The sequence below is a fragment of the Bos grunniens genome, chromosome 19 (genome assembly GCF_055505025.1).
Source record: "Bos grunniens cultivar Pamir isolate PY7600 chromosome 19, Bosgru_T2T1.0, whole genome shotgun sequence".
Classification (NCBI taxonomy): domain Eukaryota; kingdom Metazoa; phylum Chordata; class Mammalia; order Artiodactyla; family Bovidae; genus Bos; species Bos grunniens.
The window spans coordinates 10,511,081-10,530,974 of record NC_141183.1 but is presented as its reverse complement, the minus strand read 5'-3'; the positions used below and the strand labels follow the sequence as shown (position 1 = coordinate 10,530,974).

The window sequence follows — 19,894 nt, the reverse complement described above, 5'->3', positions numbered from 1 at the left end:
CGGTGGCAGAGGTTGGGGAGCATTCGCCCTCGATGCCCGAGTCCCATTCTTGGGGCCCGAGTCCCATTCCTAGGGATCCCCAGTGTTGTTCTTTCTTGGCCAGGGCCAGGGTGGCAGGAGGGTAAGGGTCTTGGTAGGGGCTGCCCGGCCTCAGGATCGCTGCAGGGAGTGAGGGAGGGAGGAAGCGAGGGGAAGCGGGTCCGGGACCGGAGGGCGGCGCTCGAGGGAAACTGGGCAGCCCCGGGCTTTGGGGTCCTCCGCGCCTCGCCCACCTCTCTCGTGCAGGCTCTGCTCCGGGCCGGAGCTTCGGGCCACAAGGGTGCGTCGGGCCTGCGCTGTCCCCGCCGCGGCCCTCCCCGCCCCGCCGCCCTTCCCGGCCGCGCGGCCGCCCGAGCCCCCTCCCTTGCAGCGCGCTGCGCGCTCCGCCAGGGCCGCCGCCGCCGCCGCGTGCTCCTGCTGTCTCTTCGCTCCAGCCGAGCGAGCCAGAGGAGCCGGCGAGAGGGAGAGAGAAAGGGGGAGGAGAGAGGCGAGAGAAAGAGAGAGAGAGAGGGCGGCAGCGAGGCAAGAGCGAGCGCCGAGCCTCCTAGGACAGCGGCCCCTCCGCGGTCCCAGCCGCTCGCGTGGTCGGAGGAGACGCGGTCGCCGCCGCCTCCTGAGCCCGGCCCCGCGATCTCCTCGCCGCCGGCTCGCCGGTGCCCGCGCGGCCCCGGGACGCCCCTGCCCGCTCGGCGGCCGGGATGCAGCCGGGGCATGGCCGCCGGGCCCCTGTCACCTGCCGCGGGGAGCGCTGAGCCCGTGAGTAACCTAGCCCCCGCCGCCCGCGCTTCACCCCTGCGGTGGTCATTGCCTTCCCGTTGAGCCGGCTGGGCTCGGGGGTGGGGGTGGGCACGTCCCGGGGAGGGGCGCACCGGACCCCGCAGGGGGAGGCGGGGCTGGTGGGGGCGCGGGGTTGCAGAGCGCGGACGCGGACCGACCCGAGGGCGCTCGGGGAGGGGTGGCGCCCTCGGGGTCAGGGGTCTCCCCGCGGGGTCGGGGCTCTCTGGGTTCCCTCCTGGGCTCGGGTCGCGCGGCACGTGGTCCAGCCCGCGGCCGGAGGGGCGATTTTGTGAATGGGAAGGCCCCGGGGTCGGGCTCCATGGAGAAGCCAGGGAGTCCCGCGCACTCGTGGCGTTGATCGTGGCGGCGGTGGTGGTGGCGGCGGTGGCGGCACAGTGCCCGGCGTGGGGAACTCCCTGGCGGGGGGAGGCTGAGCGGGAGGAGATCCCGTCCCCGCGGGGCGCGTCCGGGGTACGGAGCTGGAACCTGCGCGGGTGGGAGCGACCCCTGGGCACCCAGTCCCCGGGAACCCTGCCTAAGTCCTCGAGGAGAAGGGTTCACCGGAGGAGTTGATAACCCAAAAGAGTTGTGGGGAGGAAGGGTCTCCCACGGTTCCCTAGAGAGGCCCCGGGCCCGCAGCGTCGCGCTGTGCGCCGGTGTGAAGCGGCAGGGGGCGAGCCGCTAGCAGGGCCCTCCAGGCGGCGGGCTGGGGGCGCTCCCCGCAGAGTCTCGGGAGTCAGAGAGGCTCTGGCGTGAACCCAGGCTGCTTCTCCGAGCTTCGGCCGCCCCCAGGGGCTGGCGCAGCCCGGCGCTGAGGGAAGCTGGCGCGAAGGCGGTCAGGCACACCCAGTCCAAACTTTCTATCCCGGTGGTCTCAGAGGTGGTGAGACTCGCCGGGGAGGGGGGAGGGGTCCAGGGCTCGCCCCCTCGGGAGGGCTGTCTCTGGCGGCACCTCGGGGTGACGCAGCCTCCCCCGGCGCGGAGCCTCTCCGGGTTTGCATCCCCGCAGTGCCCGCGCTGCCGGGGGCCCTCACCGGGTACACGCGGGGACGAGGACGCGGCGCGGGGCGTGGAGGAACATTGGGACCCCATCCCGTCCCAGAGCGGCCCCAGGATCCGAGGTCTGACATAGGGTAGGAGGGATTTACTGGGAGTCCAGGATTTCAGCTCCTCCAGCGGCCGCGGGGTCCGGCGAGGGTGAGGAAAAACTCCTTCCTGACGGAGCTCTCCAGCTTTGGGTAGGGACTGGATTTATTCTTTAATGGTCACTTTAAAAAGGACGCCCGCGGTGCAGCTCACGCTGATGCACGAGACATTCCGCGGTGGAGGAAAAGGACGGGTACGGAGGGACTCAGCCCTACACCTCAGCTGGGGGTGAAGTCGCTTCTCCCTCGCGCCCGGCCGCTAATTTCCAGCTGAAACACCCGCTCGGCTCGGGGGACGCCCTGGGCGCGCGCCCGGGAGCCCGGGGCACTTAGTACAGAGCAGGTAGGAGGCTAATGGAGTGGGGTCGCCGGTATGAGGTCTATCAGCCGGAAGCCGGCTTTGGTTTTAGTGGTCTGCAAATAATCATAATAAAAGTATAAACATTGTAGCAGAACCTGCTCATTAAGTGTGCATCTCGGAAATGGGCGGATGTCTTAATTAGGCTGCGTTGTTAACGGGTATATTGCACTAATTAAAACCAGACCCTCCAGGTGAGGGAAGATTGTGAAGGGAGAGAGGGAGAAAAGTTGCAATGGAAGCGCAGCCTGATGGAAGCGGGAGGCAGGCAAGTGGGGGGCCTCTCTGAGGACCGAAGAGCACTGGGACGGGGGGTTTGGGGAGGGCGTGGCAAAGGAGCTCCTTCTGAGCATTAGGCGGGCTTGTCCCACAGTCCCCGTCTCCACCTTGGGGCTCAGAGCTCCATTATGCCCTGAGGTTGGAGGTTGCCACCCCCGTCCCTCCCCAGAGACTGGAGGCCTCTCTGGGTGGGCACTGGGCTCACAGGCACACTCTCCTGGAAGCAGTGCTTAACTGATTTCCCAACCGGGAGCTTCTGAGAGGGTAGAGCAGAGTCCTGGAGAATGAGGTGAGAAGGTCTGGGGGTTAGGAAGCAGAAGCTAGAGTGGAGTTTCTGGTGCTTGGGGCCTGGTGAGGCAGCTGGAAACCAAGGAAGGGGTTTGCCAGAGTCACGTGGGCTGTCTGTGCTGGAGCTGCTGGGCTTTTTTGGCACCACTTGCCCATTTCCAACAGCAATCCTCTCCTCCATTAAAAGAGGACTCGAATGATTGCTCAGATTCCCCCCTCTAGGGGCCTGAGCTTAGAGAGAACTGAGTCCATCCTTGGGCCTTGGGTAGCCTCAGGTCACCTGGGGAAGCTGGAGTCCAGGAAAGTCCCCATAGGCCAGGATCTGGCTATGCTGGGCCTTCATTGAAAATGTCTCCTGTCCAGTGCCCTGGGAAAGGAGTCGAAGCTGGTCCAGGTGTATTCATGGCCTTTCCGCAGGGTCCCAGAGGCCAGGCGGGACGGAAGGCTGAGTCCTGGACGGCCCCTGCCAGGGGGCGCAGCTGGCGGCAGCACCAAGGACAGGGCCAGGGCCCGCAGCCTGCTCTGGTGCCATCCTCCCTGAGGAGGTTGTCCTGGGGCCGCTGGGGGCGCTGCCTCGGCTGTGGCTCTCTTCACCCTGCTGGGGGGGAAGGGTTAACCCAATGCCAGCCAAGAGGCAGATTTAGGAAGGAGGCAGATGGGAGGACTCTTGGGTACCACTCTAGAGTGGGCCTCTGTTATGTTCCTGCTACTTGCTAAGCTTTGAGCTCTACCAACGGCTTAAAGAAATGGCTTCCAAGAATTGGAGAGAAATTATGGAGCTCTTTGGTATTTGGGGTGGACTGGGCATGGTATTGGCCAGAGAAAATGCCAGCCCCAAGTCTGGATTGCTCCTTGGCCAGCCTGGTCCAGCTTGGGTACAGCACCTTACTCCTAAGGGCAGAGATACTGGTTGATTTATCCCCACTTCCTCCTGGGCACATGGCATTATTTGATGCCTGCTTGTAGAATTAGGAGTAAAGGAATGTAAAGGTGAAGGAAGCACCTCTCCCCCCGTACATGTCAGAGTGGTGGTGTGTGGGGTGGGGGGCAATGTAAGGAGCCTGGGGAGCCATGCAGGGAGAAGCCTCTGATTGAGCCTGGAGTGACAGTGAACACGGAATTGAAACACTCTTTTGCAGCGGTTGTGGTGTGGGGTTACCTCATCTAGCCCATCCATGTGCCTGCAATTTTGGTCTTTTTGGTCCTAGCTGTCTCTCTGTGTTTATTTATTTCCACACTCCTGCTTGATACTTTGTTATAAAGACAAATGGAACCTGACTCACAGCTGACATTTGGTGAGGAATTTTTTGTTTTTAAACAAGTGAAGGGGAAAAACCATCCTGAAACTTCCTGCCTTGAACAGAGATGCTATGCTCCTCTGTGGGCACCTGCCTTTCCCTAAATCCCCGCCTGCTGCAGGCTTTTTCTTCTGCAAGCGATGCCGGCTTTATAAACACATCCCATTTGCACCTACATCTTTTTGATTAGCTGCAATGTCTCCCCACGTTCTTTCATAAAGCAGCACGTTATTTTCACAGGTTCATGAAACATTCAGACAGCCTAAACATCTTATTTTTTGCTGCCTCTCTGAAGTAGGTTTCTCTCTGAGCCATCACTGTCTCCTTTTTATTTATAACGTTCTGGTTCCATCTCTCTCTCTCTCTCTCTGTCCGTCTGTGTCTCTTTCTCCTCCCCTTTTATGTCTTCTTTTCTCCCTTTTCATTCTGAGTGGTGCAGGCACTTGGTATATGACTTTCTCTTTGAATTATGTATGAGAATTGAGGACAGCTCGCATCTACAGGTGGGATGGGGAGTAACTGAGTACATGGTGAGGTCTTTTCTTTGTGGAGGACTGCAGACAGAAAAATGAGTAGAAATACCTCACTTAAAGAAATACCTTGTGATGTGGACTGGTTTATTAATATAAAATGTACATTTTTAAAGCGCAGCGCACTTAGTAAATGAGTTTGCTGTCGCAGTTTCTCCAACACGTGAGCTGACACCAAAACATGCCTTAGAAGGTGACTTGAGATAATAAAGAGCATAAAATCTGCTACTTCATTTGAAAGCATTTCCTCTAGTAGCCTGGGGAAAGCTCCCAGTATATACATTGCATTTTGGAAAGTGTTGCCAGGGAGCAGGTGAAGCAAAACTGAATGCTATGGCCCAGGAGCCAGGGGAGCCCCACAAGGGACGGCCGCCAGCAGGGCCCGCAAAAGACTGCTAATTTTATTTAGGCTCCAGGGACCTAAAGATGTGCTCACCGTGCGACAGGGGCCCCTCCTTTGGATCTAGTCTTCACCCTTTCTGTGTAGCTCGGGGCTGGGTACTGCTGATTCCACCTGGGGAGTGGGCTATAACTTGCTGGCATCAATTTGTGTGGGATGGGGTGGGGTCTTCAGAGTTATAGTTTCCTCTGAGGACCAAGAACAAAGCAGTTTGGTTGGAAGTTTTTGAAAGGTCTAATTGTTTAAAGCCAGAGAGAATTCCTAGCAGAAAAAAAGGAGGGGGGAGAATATACATATTTTGAGCAGAATTTTATAAAATATTTCTTTGGTTCATGGCTGTCCAAAGAGCTTCTTCCTAAGATTCTAGAAGAACAGAGGCATGAGTGAAGAACTGCCCGCCCTATGCCTTACCACAATGGTTCCCTCCCAGATCTCCTCCTGATCATCAACCCCGTGTGTCAGGTCTCAGCTGTTGCTCAGGGAAGCCACCCCTTCTGGTCTCTTATCGCTTCGGACTATGCCTGCAAACCAGGAGGAGAGGGCAGGTGGTCAGGTTTGTCTTTTTTTGGCCTTTCAAGAAAATAGTCCTGCTTGCAGGGGAGGAACTGCCTGGGGCACACTCGCTCCCAGCTGGCCCCTGCACAGCTTCATCACATTCCTTTTGGAGGGCCAAGTGGAAATGTAACAGAAGTCTTCTGTATGGAAGAGAAGAGAATTCTGTGTGCCTCTATTTCTCCGAGGCGTCTTGTCTGACACCAAAATTCTTCCACCAAATCAAACAAGCCAGAAGTCAGCCAGGCCCCCCGCTCCCGCACAGGGCTGCCTGTCCATTACAACTACGATGTACCAGTAGTGCCCTGCACAAACCTAGGGACCGTTCAGAGCTCTGTGTGCGAATAGGTGGAGAGCTGCCGCCCTGCTTATTACTGTCTCCTTGTCTGTGACACCAAATGAAACAGAGGGATGGTGGTGACAAGAAGTGTGGTCCTCCAGAGTCTAGGTACTTCCCCTGCACCCCTGAAATTTGCGCCCTGTCTCAGGATAGTTTCCTTTTAGGTAGGGATAATGAGAACACAGAGAGGCACATTGTTCTCGGCAATGAAGGCTCTTTTTATGTAAAAATGTGAAACTCTGTTGAAGCCAAAGAACATAAAGTTTACTTGTATTAAAAAACTGGATACAACTTGGAGAAAGATTTAAAGAGGTATGAATACCTAGGTACATTTAGGAGTAATTTCTCACTAAACTTTAATAGCTCAAGATCCTTCCTGAATCCAAATGAGATGCTTCACTATAGGATCCAAAAGAAAATAACTCCTAATTTTCCTGGAACTTCTCTTTTAAGGGCTGGGTGCAGGGCAATGCTCCAGGGTGTGTACATAAAAGCTTCTGGGCCACTTGAAATCAAAGCTTCTGCTGATGATTTCTCCCCCACCCCTATCCCTCTTTCTTTTGGCAATAGCAAGAAGGGCTTTTTAACCTTCTGTTTTCAGCAAGAGGTGTTAAGATGAATTTTTAATACTTCAGTGAGATCGCCGCACATACCACGGTTTCCCTACTTTTCTCGTTACCTTGAGATGCAAGAAGCAAAAGGAAAATCAGAATGATGCTTCAAGCTGGGTCTGCACACAGGTTCCTGTTGGGTTCCACCCTCTCCTGACTCACTCTCCCATCCTTTCTTTTCCCTGGAGATCTACTCTGAATCTTCATTCAGTTCGTCTCCTTATTAACCGGCACTGGCTTCCCTGAGATTGTGCGTTGTGGCCGTTCCTTCTTGTAAGAACCACCCTTCACCCCTGGGACACACACATTTAGATGCACATTTAAATGGAATGTAACTTCTGGACAGAGCTGTGAGTTAATTACCTTACTTGAGACCTCAAGCCCATTAAGGGTGCAAGGAGCCGATCTGGCACTCGCCTGAGATGTAGCAGGAGGCTGTGTGCAGGGGATGTAAGGTGTGAGGCCAGGTTCTGACTTCCAGGGCGGTGGGACTGACTGCAATATGCCGGAGGGGAGAGCATGTAGACTTCCCAACCCTGTGTCCTGGGTCAAGCTTGTGAAGCCTAGCTTGCTCAGCTGAGAAGAGGGGCGAAGTGATACACGTAAAGGAACTGGTGCACAGTAGGCCTGCAACAGCTGGTGGTGAGCACAGACCTTCCCTGGTGCCATCCACATGTTGGAGGAATGAGCAAATGTCAGAGTTAAGGAAGTGGATTCTGCACTGTGTCCTTTTGCCACAAGGAGATGATGCTGTTTTAAAATGGTTCCAGATAAAGTCGCAGGTGCTAGGACAGAAACAAGTCTTAGCATTCCTGTATAGGTGAGGATATCCTTACGTGCTCAGGGGGCTGATGAGGGTCCCCAGGAGGAACCTGGCAGCTCATGTTCTCAGGAACACTTATGGCCAGGCAGAAAGACATGAGTGAGGGTCTGTCTGTGGGGCTGTGGTCCCAGCGGTCACCCTGTTCATGGCCTCCAGAGGGTGAAGGGGCTTCTGGCCTCTCGAGGTGTGCCCCACTGATGCGCCATCACCCCCTCCTCATGCCTCCACTCCCGGTTGAATGTCAAGGGACACAGAAGGAGGGGGAAGTGCTGGGTGCTTTACTTTCGCAGGAGTGGCTTTGGATTCTAAGAGATGGGGGCCCTAGCTCAATGTCAGCTGGATTCTCCACGAGGAGGAAGAAAAGAAGAATCGTGACCTCCTCCCCTTCCCGGACGTCTCTGAATCTGAAGATCGCCACTATGGCACTTAACGCTCAGACTGAAGGATTCTATCCCACCTCTGCATTCAGCAAGGAGATGTTTTTGATTCCCAGGACCCAAAGTGTGACAAACCGAAACTCAGTTTTGCAAAACCCATTAGAAATAAACATAAACTGTACATGCCTTTCTGGAATATTGACTCTCCCTCATTGAAGGGACCACTGTGATGCCATCAGGCACAGCTGGGGCCCCCACTGCAGGGACTGGTGAGGTGGAACCAGGGCCTAAGGGCCTTCTTACCCAGGCTCCTCGTCGATGGGGGTGGGGGCTGTGATTCACCAACTTCCCTCATGTGTCCCCCAAGCTACTCATCGTGGGACTGATAGTGCCTGCAGCATACCTCTTAGGAGTGCTATCCACGGGTACATTAGTCAAGTATTTTGAAATGTTCACAGAAAAGAGAGGTGCTGGAGGAATTTAAGGTGAGAATTATTGTTTTGGGTTGGTGTAATATTATAATCAACACTCCCAAACAGCCAGCGCCTATCAAGTATCATCATTCCAGAAGTCTGTTCGCTACGTTGCCAGCTGTGAACCTTTAACTGCTGACCAAAGGGAAGGAGATAGAGAAGCCGGAGGATGGCCTTTGTTTGGTGAGGGGCTCCATTTCCTTGTCCTAACCTTGGAAGCCCTGAGGTTGGTGTCTGGGACAACAGGATGAAAGGCAGCTTACCAGCATGTCTTTTTTTTGTTTTTGTTTTTTCCCCCTCACAGACTGATCTCTCCTAGAACAGTTGAGAAGAATGCACACAGAATCTACATTCTTTTGACCCTTCCAACATCCGCTGGCCAAGACTGGGATCGCTCCCTAAGGTTGCCTTTGTTTTCGAAAATACGTGTCCAGCTGTATCGGTTCACTGACAATATTGCAGTGATTAGCGCTGGCTGTCCTGACTTGTCTGTGCTTAAGCTTGTAAAACGAATGGTGCATGGGTGCTTTCCCCCACGTAGATGGAAATCCCATTTCAGAAGTAGAACTGTCTGGACAGAACAGATGGGCAAAACCAAAACCAGGTCATCGATATCAGTGCTGACATGTTAAAAGTGCAGCGCGCAGTCCTGCCCTCCCCACACCATTCTTTCCTCGTCAGAAGTCACCACGGAGACTGAGGGAGCGCTAAACCACCTGCCCCCTGCCCATCATGGACACAATCGTATGTTTTGCTCAGATCCTAAGAAGGAAAACCCACAAGACCAGACTTGGAAAATTTCGGACCCCAAGGATAATTTTTCAGAAAGTAATGAACGCTAGAAAATGAGGGCTATAAAGGAAGTCTTTAGGTAATAATCATAACTATAATGTTCACCACTTTGAAATGCATTAATATAGACTAAAATTACAGAAAATATGAAGTCTGCTGGAGGGGGAAGGAGGCCTGCTTTGGAGCCTGAGGCCAACCTCCTGTGTGCCCGTGGCTTACCCCCCTCCCCCATCTCTTACAGAGAGGTCCCTGTGCTCTCAGCTGGGACCAGTCACACACACAATGAAGGTTGGATGGAGGATAGTATTTCCTCTCCAGTGGGTTCCTTTCAGGGCTGTGCTGTTTTTCAGAAGGCAGGGGAATGCCAAGACTCCCCCGGGGTCTGGCCCACTTCATAGGAGTCAGGCTGCTTGAGAGCTGGGCTCTGTGAGGCCAGTGTGTAGACGCTGGCTCAGGAGGGCGTAGCCCAGGGTACCCCATGCACACTGTGCCTACTGCCGCCTCGCCTCCAAGCTGCAGTGAAGACTCCTCTTCAGTACCCTGGGGTTAGGAACAGACACAGGGCACATGGCCGTGCTCCACCCCTCTGTCTCCCTCCCCGACCCCACCAGCCTCTTTCTCCTGCTCCTCCTCCCCCAGTCCCCGCCTTCACCTTCAAAGCCAGCAGACTGCTCCAGCGGGATGCAGGCGAGGGGCTGGCAATGGCAGGTCAAGCAGCGCTGAGCTCAGAGCAGCCGGGAGGAAAGATTTACGGTTCCTCCCTGCCCTGCTGGATGGACAATTAAAGCCTTGCACGGCTGGAGGAGAGCGGGTCGTTAAGAGTCAGGACGGTCAGAATAAATCAGTCACCTCCACTTAGACGGCTGAGCTAGGCTGCTTCCTGGGGCCTATAGGGCAGGAGTCCCTTGGGTGTGGGTCTGAAGGCTCTGCAATGGACGATTAAAGGATCTGACATGCTCTGGGCTCCATCCGAGACCGGACCTGAAGACCCCAGTGTCTCCTCACAGATGGGGGATGTGCTGCAGGGTCTTCCGCGCAAGTTCTGAGTAACGCATTTGTGTTTTGTCTCCTGAGCAGCTGGTGGGCGAAAGAGCCACAAACTGGAATGTTTGTGGGTCAGAATAGTGGACCCCAACCTGGCAGTAGAGTGTGCGTGTCCATGGATATGTGTGCGTGTGTGTGCACAGGTGTGAGTGTTGGCATGTGTGTGCACGGTGTGTGTGTGTGTGCACACATAGATGTTGTGTGTTCTCACCTCCTGGACACCTGCAGGCTGCACTTGTGTCTCTAAACCCACACAGCCCGCTGCCAGACTGCCTGGGGCGGGTGTCTGAGCAACGGCCAAGCCCAGCCATCGTCCCTCTTCATTTGTTCTGTGTCTGACTTCAGTGCCTTGGAGACTCTGGCAGTTTCCTCAAGGAAACTTTGTCTTTGTGGAAATAAGATGCCAAGCATTCCTCGGCCCTCCTACCGGCTAATTGATGATGTGATCCCGCGTGGGAGCCTTGTCATTCCTGGAAACGCTCTTTATTTCCTGCGTTTCCCCACCTCCTTCCCCGCCCCTCCTGCCTCCCCACTGGGGTCGGCTTTCCACGATGGTGGTGGAGCCACTCCACATGAGCCGCGGGCTGTGGCGTTAGCGGTATTCAGCCAGCCAGCACGCCAGGCCTTTCATTAACTCGGATACTACAATTATGTGCGCCGAAAGGCTGAAAGGGCCATTTAGGATTTTTCTGCTTAAAAAAAAATATATTCCTTTTTTCACAGCCATCTGCCCAGCCCTCTGGGGCCACAGCTGTGACACGGAACGGTGCGTGGCCTTCAAGCACTGCTCGGTGCTCCTGACCCCGACCCTAATCCATCCATTGGCACAGTGGGCAGCAGGGTGGGCGGGGCCCCACCATTGTTCTGCCCGGAGGTGCTTTGCAGACTATTGGTACTGCAGGCCTGGAGGAGTGTGCTTCCTGCTGCGGTGACTTAACTTTTGGCACAGCCAGGGCCACTGAACCGATGGCCGTGTGCATGGCGGGTGTGCCCTGTTGACACGTGAGCATGTCCCTCAGCATGGAGAGGCTGCTCCTGCTGCCTTCGTGGAGAAAGGTCAGTGTCAGGGCTGTGGCTCCCATTTGATCCCACAGAGGCCACTCGGGCATTTTTGTGGGAGAACGTAGTTTACATGGCTTGTGCTGGCCCCTTGTGTATGCACGTGTGTGAGTGTGTGTGCAACTCTGCCTGTGATTTGCCTCTGATTTTGGAGGAGATTGCCTGACTCTCCCCAGATTGGGTGAGTGGTGTTGTGGGACCTGGTTGGGATCCCCAGGGGTCTGGTTTGACAATCTCTGGACTCCTAGGGAGGAGGAGGCATGGAGATGTGTGGGAGGTGCACTGGCTCCAGGTTACCCCACAGAGAACAGCCACCCAGAGCAGAAACTGGACTTGTGACGGTGGTGCTTGGACAAGACGTGCCTCCCCCTTGGAAGGTAATTGCAAGTCTGGAGACAGCCGCTGCCTTGGATGCAGTACCCAAAAAACTCATAAAAGTGTTATTCAGGGACCTTGTTATCTTAAAAAAGAAGGAAAGAACCCAAGCACCAAATAACAACCAGCAACTCACAAACTTATTTTTTTAAACTTCCCTGAAGTTGCCATGGTTACCCGCATGCGTGGTTCCTGGCTCTCTTGCTCTAAGTGGAGCGGCTCAGAGCAGGCATTAAACCCTTGGTGCGGGGCTTCCACGGTGTGTCCGCCCATCTGAGGAGCCCGTTTGTGCTCTGGCATGGAGGGAAAGAGTGAGGCTACAGTAGAGATTTTGCAGGACCATAGTGCATGATATTCTAATGTAGCGCTACTGAGACTCTGGAGACAGAATTTGTCTCCCACGCTAAAATAATTATAGCCGGGAGAACAGAGAAGACATCATTCCAGGCCCTTAACGGTGAGGAGTGTGTGTGTGTGTGTGTGTGTGTGTGTGTGTGTGTGTGTGTGTGTATGTGTGTGTGCATGCGTGCACGCGCATGCCTTATTCCCTGGTTCTTCAAGGAGCACTTGTATGTATCCGGCTATACATGTAAGGGCAGCCACGACCTGCCACGTCCCTACACCTGTCGGCTGTATAGCGTGTATCCAGACCATGCTATGGGATATAAATTTCTGCAGGAGGCTTTGGGGGAGAAGGATGCCAGACCAAGATTCCTTCCAGCCAGACTTCTCTCTACTCAGAGAGCAGAGCCCACAGAATGAGTCGAGGCACAGTCAGCTGTCTATGGGCTCTCAAGGGGCCCCCTGGGTACCCACGGTCCAAGCTCAGCCTTTGTAGCTGGAACATTAGCTAAAAAAAGAGGAGACCAGGTGGTTGGCCAACTGCCTTGTCACCACCTGCCCTAGAGTCTGACTGCTTTTCTCCCGTGGGCATCTGGCCTCAGGGCTCCAGTGACCTGTAGGGTGTCTCCTCCATGCTGATTGCAAGGTGAAGCTGTTCTCTTTTGACAGACAGTGGGGTGCTGAGGCCAGGGGTGGCCTGGATTTCTCCTATAGGATCTTAGGAATGGTTGGCCAGTGGGTAGATGGTGAAGACAAATGGGGACATTCTAGATTCTTTCACAAGCATGGGACAGGGCATATCTAAGGCTGGTGGGCAACTGGAACTTAACTTGTGCTCCTCACACAAAGGACAGGAGAAGCCATCTTCAGAGGCCCCTTCTCGTGGCTCCCTCTGGGCCTGACAGCACCCTCTATTTCGCAGCACTTTCTGGGAGCGGTAATTAGCACTCATAAGGAAGAATGAAAAGTGATAGATCCTGGTAGGTGTTTGCACATCTGTCTGCTGTGTCAGATTGGAAAGGCTTTGATGGCAGGGACCCTGTTTTCCCCCAGAGCTTGTGGATGCCTCTCTACTCGCAGTATGTTCTTAGTCACTGTTTGTGGGGGTTTTGACAGCTAGCTGGTGGAGGTGTGGAAGCGGGCCTGGTATCCTGTTGCCCTCCATCCACTGGGTCAGCTGGGGCAGCAGCTGAGGGGCCTGAGGGGTTTCTGTGCCTTGGTTCTGTCACTGGAAGGCCTGCCGAGTCCTGGTGGTGGGAGGGTTTGCAGGAGGCCTGGTCCTCCTCCTGGGTGTGTTGTGGGTCTACTCTGTGTCCAGGGGCCTGGAGCTGGGCTGCTGCCAGAGGGGCCATGGGCCCACTGGTCTGTAGGAAAGCCTTGTGGTTTCTGGCTTGGAGAAGAAGTGGTCTCAGCTTCAGCCCTAGGGGTGGCAGAAGTGAGGCGATGCCCCATGGGCTTGGTTGGGCTGTGCATCCAGCCACACCAGCTTCCTCCCCTTCAGCCTGGAAGTGAAGGGACTTGCACTGTGTGCCGCTGTTTTCCCAGAACCAAGGTCAACTGCCAAAGAGAGCAGAATGCCTCCAAAAGTGGGTGGGGAGACCTCAGATGTGTCTCTCAGTCCCATTCTTTGCTGGGCTTGGAGTGAGGAGTAGATGAAAGGGAAAGAACAGTTCTAGGAAGATGCTGGAGTCTTCTAGAAGATGCCAGACTATTCTGGAAGAGAGCCTGAGACTCCTTAGGTGCATGACCCTGGGTTGGCTGCATCCTGTAGAGTGCAATGTAGCCCGTCTACTGGGGAGTCATCTCGCGATTATTGATGCTAATGGAAAACAGAAGTGAAATGGATAATTCAAGATGGCAGATGAATCAATATTATTTATATTTAGCTTGTGAGTGTGCTGCATATTTCTCCACTGGCAGATTGGCCTTCACAATCATATTTTGCAGAATCCAAGAATCTGCTGTCGTCGGGCCAAGGGCTGCCACCTTGCTCTCCTTCCAGGAGAGTTGTTGGAACACACGCACTCGATCCCCTCGTGACTTGGCCACCAGCACAGAGGGAAGCGCCAGACCATCCTTACTAACACCTGCCCTTTCCCCATCTCTCAAAGGTCTCCTACTGCTGACAAACCTCCTGTAGCGGGGACTGTGTAAAAAACGATTAGAAAGAATGGTTTATTCAAACAGTGAGTTTTATGCAGCTGTTTTAGATGATGTGGAAAGAAAGCCACAGTGCAGTGTAACTGGAAACGGAAGTCGGCAGAACAATCTGTGTCCTTTAATATGGAAACAAATACATATACTGTCTTGTATTCTCAAGACACAGTAGGTGCTCAGCGTGCACTTGCTGGAGGCTCAGTTAGGGGCATGGGCCCCAGTGCGGGTGGATGGGCCTGCTCGAGGGGCCCACATCTCCCATCTTCAGTGGAAGATGCCAGTCTCTTCTCTCCCCTGCCATCAGCATCTCAATCTATGCACGAGTGCTCTTTGGCACCAAAGTTTAAAAAAATGACCTTTGATTTCTAAGGTGCCTTACTTTAGACCTTGTATCGATTGACAATTTTATATTGAACAATTGGCTGAGCTCACACTGTCCTCCCAGAAGAACACCGTGAAGTCACACAGACTCAGGGTAGGACCAGGGACTTGGGGCGGGGAGGCTTGCTGGCTGTGCAGGGTGCATGCTCAGGGGCTAGGTGGCTGCAGGCCTGGGGGGCTCTGTGTGTGCCTCTGCTTGTCCAGGGTCCTGCGGTGCCTGCTTTAAATACCCAACCAGAATCAAGGCTCTCGAGTTGACTTGTAGGGGGAGAAGAAAAACAGGATATGGAGAGGGGCTGATTGATGGTGAGGAAAAGATGCTTCCAGAGAATGTCTCAAGATCTGGAGGCAACGATCTAGTTCCTCCTGTCTTTCCCGTGGTCTGAGAACTTCTGGAGGGTGCTGTCCCATAGCTTTTTTGGCAGAACCGTCTAGAATGAAGGCTTGTTCCTGACTCACATCCTCAATCCCAGAAAGCTCCTGCAGGTTTTAAGGAGCATCTCGCACCAACTCAGCCCTTAGCTCTTGGATTCTTCTACTTCCAGCAACAAGAGTAGAGGAAAGGGCCACAGCCTCTCACCTCCCTGGCACATAGCAGATGTTTAATAAACACTTAAAGTACGTGTGGGGGAGGACTGTCCTTCTGCCCTGAGAATGCAGACTGACAGCTTCCTTTTCCTCAGTAACATCTCTCCCTCTATATCCCCATAAACCTTAAAACAACTAACTCAGGAAGAGGGAAGAAGCAGGGAGGGAGAGGGTAGGACTGATGGATTCCCCAGGTATCCAGATCCAGTGAGCCTCTTCCGCAAGCGGTTTTTGGTTTCTGTCCTAGAGCCCGCTGGTCCCCTTCTTCTATTTCCTCTGCTGGCCCTCAGGACTGGAGTAGGCTGGCAGGAGAACACGTGCTGGGCCGGAGCTGGTGACCTTCTGTCCAGAGCTGGGACCTGAGCTTGTGCCTGGCGTAGCCATCAGGTTCTGTTGCTCCCGCTTTTCTCTCTAGTCATTTTAAAAACCAAGACAGTAAAAGAAAACTAACATTGGAAGGAGACACGATCATATCACAGAGTTATCTAACGCTATCAGGCCACTCTGGTGCCCAGAAATTAGATTATTTTAGAATTCCATCAAATTAAGGGAGGATTCTTCTCTCTGGTTCCCGTCTCCCTGCCCCTTCCTCTCGGTGTCCCTCTCTCCTCTTGCCCATCCCTCCCTGCCGATGAAAGATTTTCTGGCGGTGTCAAGGCAATGTGACCTGGTTCTGTAATAAAGAGGAGGCTTATTAGAATTAAGGCCTAACAGCGTTAAAAAAGCAATCTTTGCAAGATTGAGGCCACGGGGGAATTGTAAATTCTCAGCAAAGACCTCATTTAAGGATTGGAATAAAAACTTGACACGCATGTGCGGGTGTGCACACATGAAGGGGTCCTCGCTAAACAAAAGAGGCTTAGTTAAAAGAAAAAAGGGCAAAGGGGAGCGGGAAGGCTTGGGGCAGAGGGGTAGGAGGGTGGTGTCCCTGCACCTGGCCCCAGGCAGGGGCCTCCTGGGTCGTTTTGCCGGCCAGGGGAGGGCTGTCCTTCTGTGGAAGTCTCTGCACCCAGACCTCTCCTGGAGCAGCTGCCCCCCTGCCTCTGTCACCTGAGGACGGCGTCAGGCAAACGGAGCTGTGTGCCACCCTAGCCCCGGGTGTCAGGGGCTGTCATTCTAGATTGAGTGGCTGGGGTCCCTCCTCTCGCTGCCAGTCATGTTTCTTATCTGGCTGTTGCTGTGGTTTAGGGTCTGCCAGGGCAGGGCTGTGGATGGTGGCAGCCTGTGTCTGGCCCCCTCTGGGCAGGGAAGAGGTGAGTGGCAGAGATTTAAGCCTAAGGTGATGCTGTCAGTGGAGGAGACAGTCTGGATACACTGAGTTTGCAGGTTCACTTACCTATCATCTTAGTCCTGTTCAGGGCTGCTCTAACAGAACAGCACAGATCAGGTGACCTATGAACCACACTCACGTGTTTCAGTTCTGGAGACTGGAGTCCGAGATCAAGGCACTGGCAGATCCAGTGTCTGGTGGGGACCCGCTTCCTGGTTCATCGCTGGCGCCTTCTGGCTCAGTCCACACAGGTGGGAAGGGGTGAGGGAGCTCCCTGGGATTTCTTCTGTAAGGACACTAATTCCCTCATCACTAATCACCTCCAGAGGCCCCACCTCCTAATACCAACACATTGGGGGTTAGGATTTAACATATGAATCTGGAGGAGACACAAAATACCTGTCAGAGGTCACTTCTTGCAGTAATCAGTCTCATGAAGTTTTACTTGAAAAGCTGGCCTTCAAGAGACAGGCTGGGGGGGCGTGGAGGTGGGGACACATGCTCCCGCGAAACAGACTATTGCCTTGCTTCTGCTTGGGACTGCTGCGGGAGAGTGCGTCCCTCGGAGGCCTCTGGGCTCACCCCCATTGGGCAGCTGTGGCCATAGCCTGCATGTTGGCAGCTCCTGCTCTGGGCATCTGCACTTCTCTGCCCTGCTCTTTCAGGAGGATGGGGTGGGACATGGGGCTTCTGTGGGGACTGTGCTGCTTTATTGCTTTGGGCTGCGCATGGCACACAGGAGGTGTGCCGTGAGGATTTGTGCGCTGATGAGTCTGGACCTGGTGCCCTTGCCTTTCTAGGCAGTGGACCATGGCTGGGGGGCCCTTGCTTTTGGTGCCAGGATTGGTCATAGGAAGGTGTCCCCCCACTCCCAGGAATTCCATAAGTGCAAAGTGGTTGTGCCCAATATTCTGAGTTACAAATAAAAGGCAGCCCCTGGGGAAGGTGAGCTCAGTCCAGCCTTGACTCATGAAACATTAGCCAGAGGCTACCTGGCCCGGGATGGACACATTGCAATGGATGCCAGCCCCTGGGATCCCGGGGGCAGGTGCTCAGGGGTCTCTCTTGATGCACCTCTCCTGGAGGGACTCCTCAGTCCGGGATCTGTGTCCCAGGACAGCAAGATGCAGAAGAGGGTACAGCCAGGTCTGTGCTGAAAAACACACCAGAAGTTTGAGGACAGGGGACAGCTCCCTCCTTTCAGGGCCCAGCCTTGCCCTCAGAAGTCATTACAGGCTTATTCTGTGCTTTGGGAAGTGGGACCGCTGGGATCTCTGGCAAGTCAGCCTCAGTCTCGAGCCTCTCTCTGCATAAGAGTTTCATTGAAGATTTCTCTGAGGTTTGGGCGGGGTCCACTCTAGTCTTTCTTGACATGGGTGACGGTGAGAAAGCTTCTCCCAGGGCTGCTCCCAGGAATTGAGGCAGAATCTCAAGAGGACAGATCTCTTTACCTGCTTCACTGACAGGGAGACATGGCCAAGATGACCTTTATTAGTATCCCTGACCTTCAACTTTCTTTCCAGGGCGGGGGAGCCATCTCTTTTCCCATGGTCCAGTTGAGATGGACTTCTTTAGACCACGTTTCTAGCCCCAAAGGGCCACCAAGGAAGACAGTTTGTGTTTCAGGGCATTAAAAAATATCCGAGGGGGTTGGGAAGGAAATAATCGTCCTAAACTTGGCAACAAATAGACTGCAATTTTTGGAAGCTTATCTGTGTGAAGAATGAGTTTTCAGCTCTGCAGGAATATTCATTTGCCTCTTAAACAAAGGGCAATTATATGCAATCCTTCTCTGCTTTTGTTGGCTTCCCAAGAAGGATCTGGAGTTGGTCCCTCCACCCCAGTTTCCACCCTCTTAGAACGATAGGTTGAGAAAGTTTCAAAATGACTGCTCATAGTTTACTGTCGTGATGTGTGTCTATCAACCACCCGGGCCTGGTCATCCGGGGTCCTTATCCTGGGCAATGACAGATCAGGACAGTAAATGAGGAGTTGGGAGACAGTTCAGAGTGGAGGAGAATTAGAAAGGAGGGGGCAGGTTGGGGCCAGTTCAGTTCAGTCACTCAGTCATGTCTGATTCTTTGCGATCTCATGGACTGCAGCACGCCAGGCCTCCCTGTCCATCACCAACTCCTGGATCTTGCTAAAACTCATGTCCATCGAGTCGGTGATGCCATCCAACCATCTCATCCTCTGTTGTGCCTTTCTCCTTCGAGAAGTGTTGGCGCAAAGGTGAGACAAATTGAGGTGAAGAGGAAGCAGCCCCAAATGCACGGATTTTCTCTCTGGGGGTCCCACAGCCTTAGGAGCTGCTGTACTCCCACCCTTCCAGGAAAGGCGTGAGGAGGGGAGGCGAGGGGAGGGGAAGGGAGGGAGCCCAAGGCTTCTCTTTGTCCTCCTCCTCCTCTTTTCTTTTCTTTTTTAATCCCAGGGCTTCTTTCTCCAGAAGCTGTCATTTTGTATAAACCTCTGACCGAGGCACATGCATTCTCACTGCCGAAATCTCCATATCAAACACAGGCATCCGCTGTGGAACTGACAGCCGCCCCCCCCCCCACCCTGGCGGTGGGGCTTAGAGAGGCTGGAAGGACAAACGCCAGCCCCCATCCCCACTCTGTCCTCCACAACTGTGCTTGGGTGATGCAGGATGGATTGAGCGAGGTGACCCAGTCTGTCCTGAGCACCTTCCTCAGGCCTCTTGGGTGAGATGAGGGGGCAATTCTTGTTCCTTCCCGCCATCTCTGATAGGTGTGCGAAGCCCACCTGCCCTCCCAGGGGGCACACAGGAGCCTGAGGGCAAGAGGGGAGAATTGTGTCCCCCCACAAAGATATGCTGAAGTCATAAACACCAGTACCTGGTGCAGCCTAAAGAGGCACCAAGCTGCCCTTGGAAAGGCTTCAGTCCTAGGGGCATGATGAAGCCCAGGAGGTCTTGCAGTGAGGGTGGGACCTGGGCCACGTTAAAGCAAAAAGCATTTGTTTATGAACATTATAGTGGGCTCAAGCGCCAGATCTGGATTCACCCCTGCCATCCCCAACACTGGAAACTCCTACTCATGCTTTAAGACCCAATTCAAATGTCCCCTTCTCCCATGAAATGGGGCTTCCCTGGTGGCTCAAATGGTACGACCCAGGTTCTATCCATAGTCAGGAAGATCCCCCAGAGAAGGGAATGGCAACCCACTCCAGTATTCTTACCTGGAGAATTTCATGGACAGAGGAGCCTAACAGGCTACAGTCCATGTGATTGCAAAGAGTCAGACATGACTGAGTGACTAACACACACACACACACACACACCCATGAAGTGGTCCTGCCCTGATTGCTGCAGTGGCTTCTTCATCTGTTCTCCTGCAGCCCCTCCCCTGCCTCCAAGTGGGACCTGGACTGGGGCGGCTCGTATAATTTTCTGGAGACGTACCCTATTCCTCTGGGTGCCCAGCCCCTTCCTATGGCTGCATTTCCCAAGGTGTGGCTCCTGGATCACACTGTGTTTCTTGAAAAAGGCAGGTTCCCAAGCCAGATTCCACCCTCGGCCAGCATAGTCAGTAGAAACCAGCTCCCTGCAAGGTCCTGAAGGATGCCATGTATTGAGA

At 54.2% G+C, this 19,894-nt stretch overlaps 1 protein-coding gene across 12 annotated transcripts in view; it reads left to right on the top strand.

The window, feature by feature from the left end:
* Positions 1–366: 366 nt before the first annotated feature.
* Positions 367–19,894, top strand: part of RBFOX3 (RNA binding fox-1 homolog 3) — a 440,759-nt gene continuing 421,231 nt past the window's right edge. For all 12 annotated transcript variants that reach the window (XM_086356478.1, XM_086356477.1, XM_086356473.1 and 9 more), the window contains exon 1: positions 367–795. The gene's annotated coding sequence lies outside the window, so the exon portion shown is untranslated. The remainder of the gene's footprint in view (positions 796–19,894) is intronic.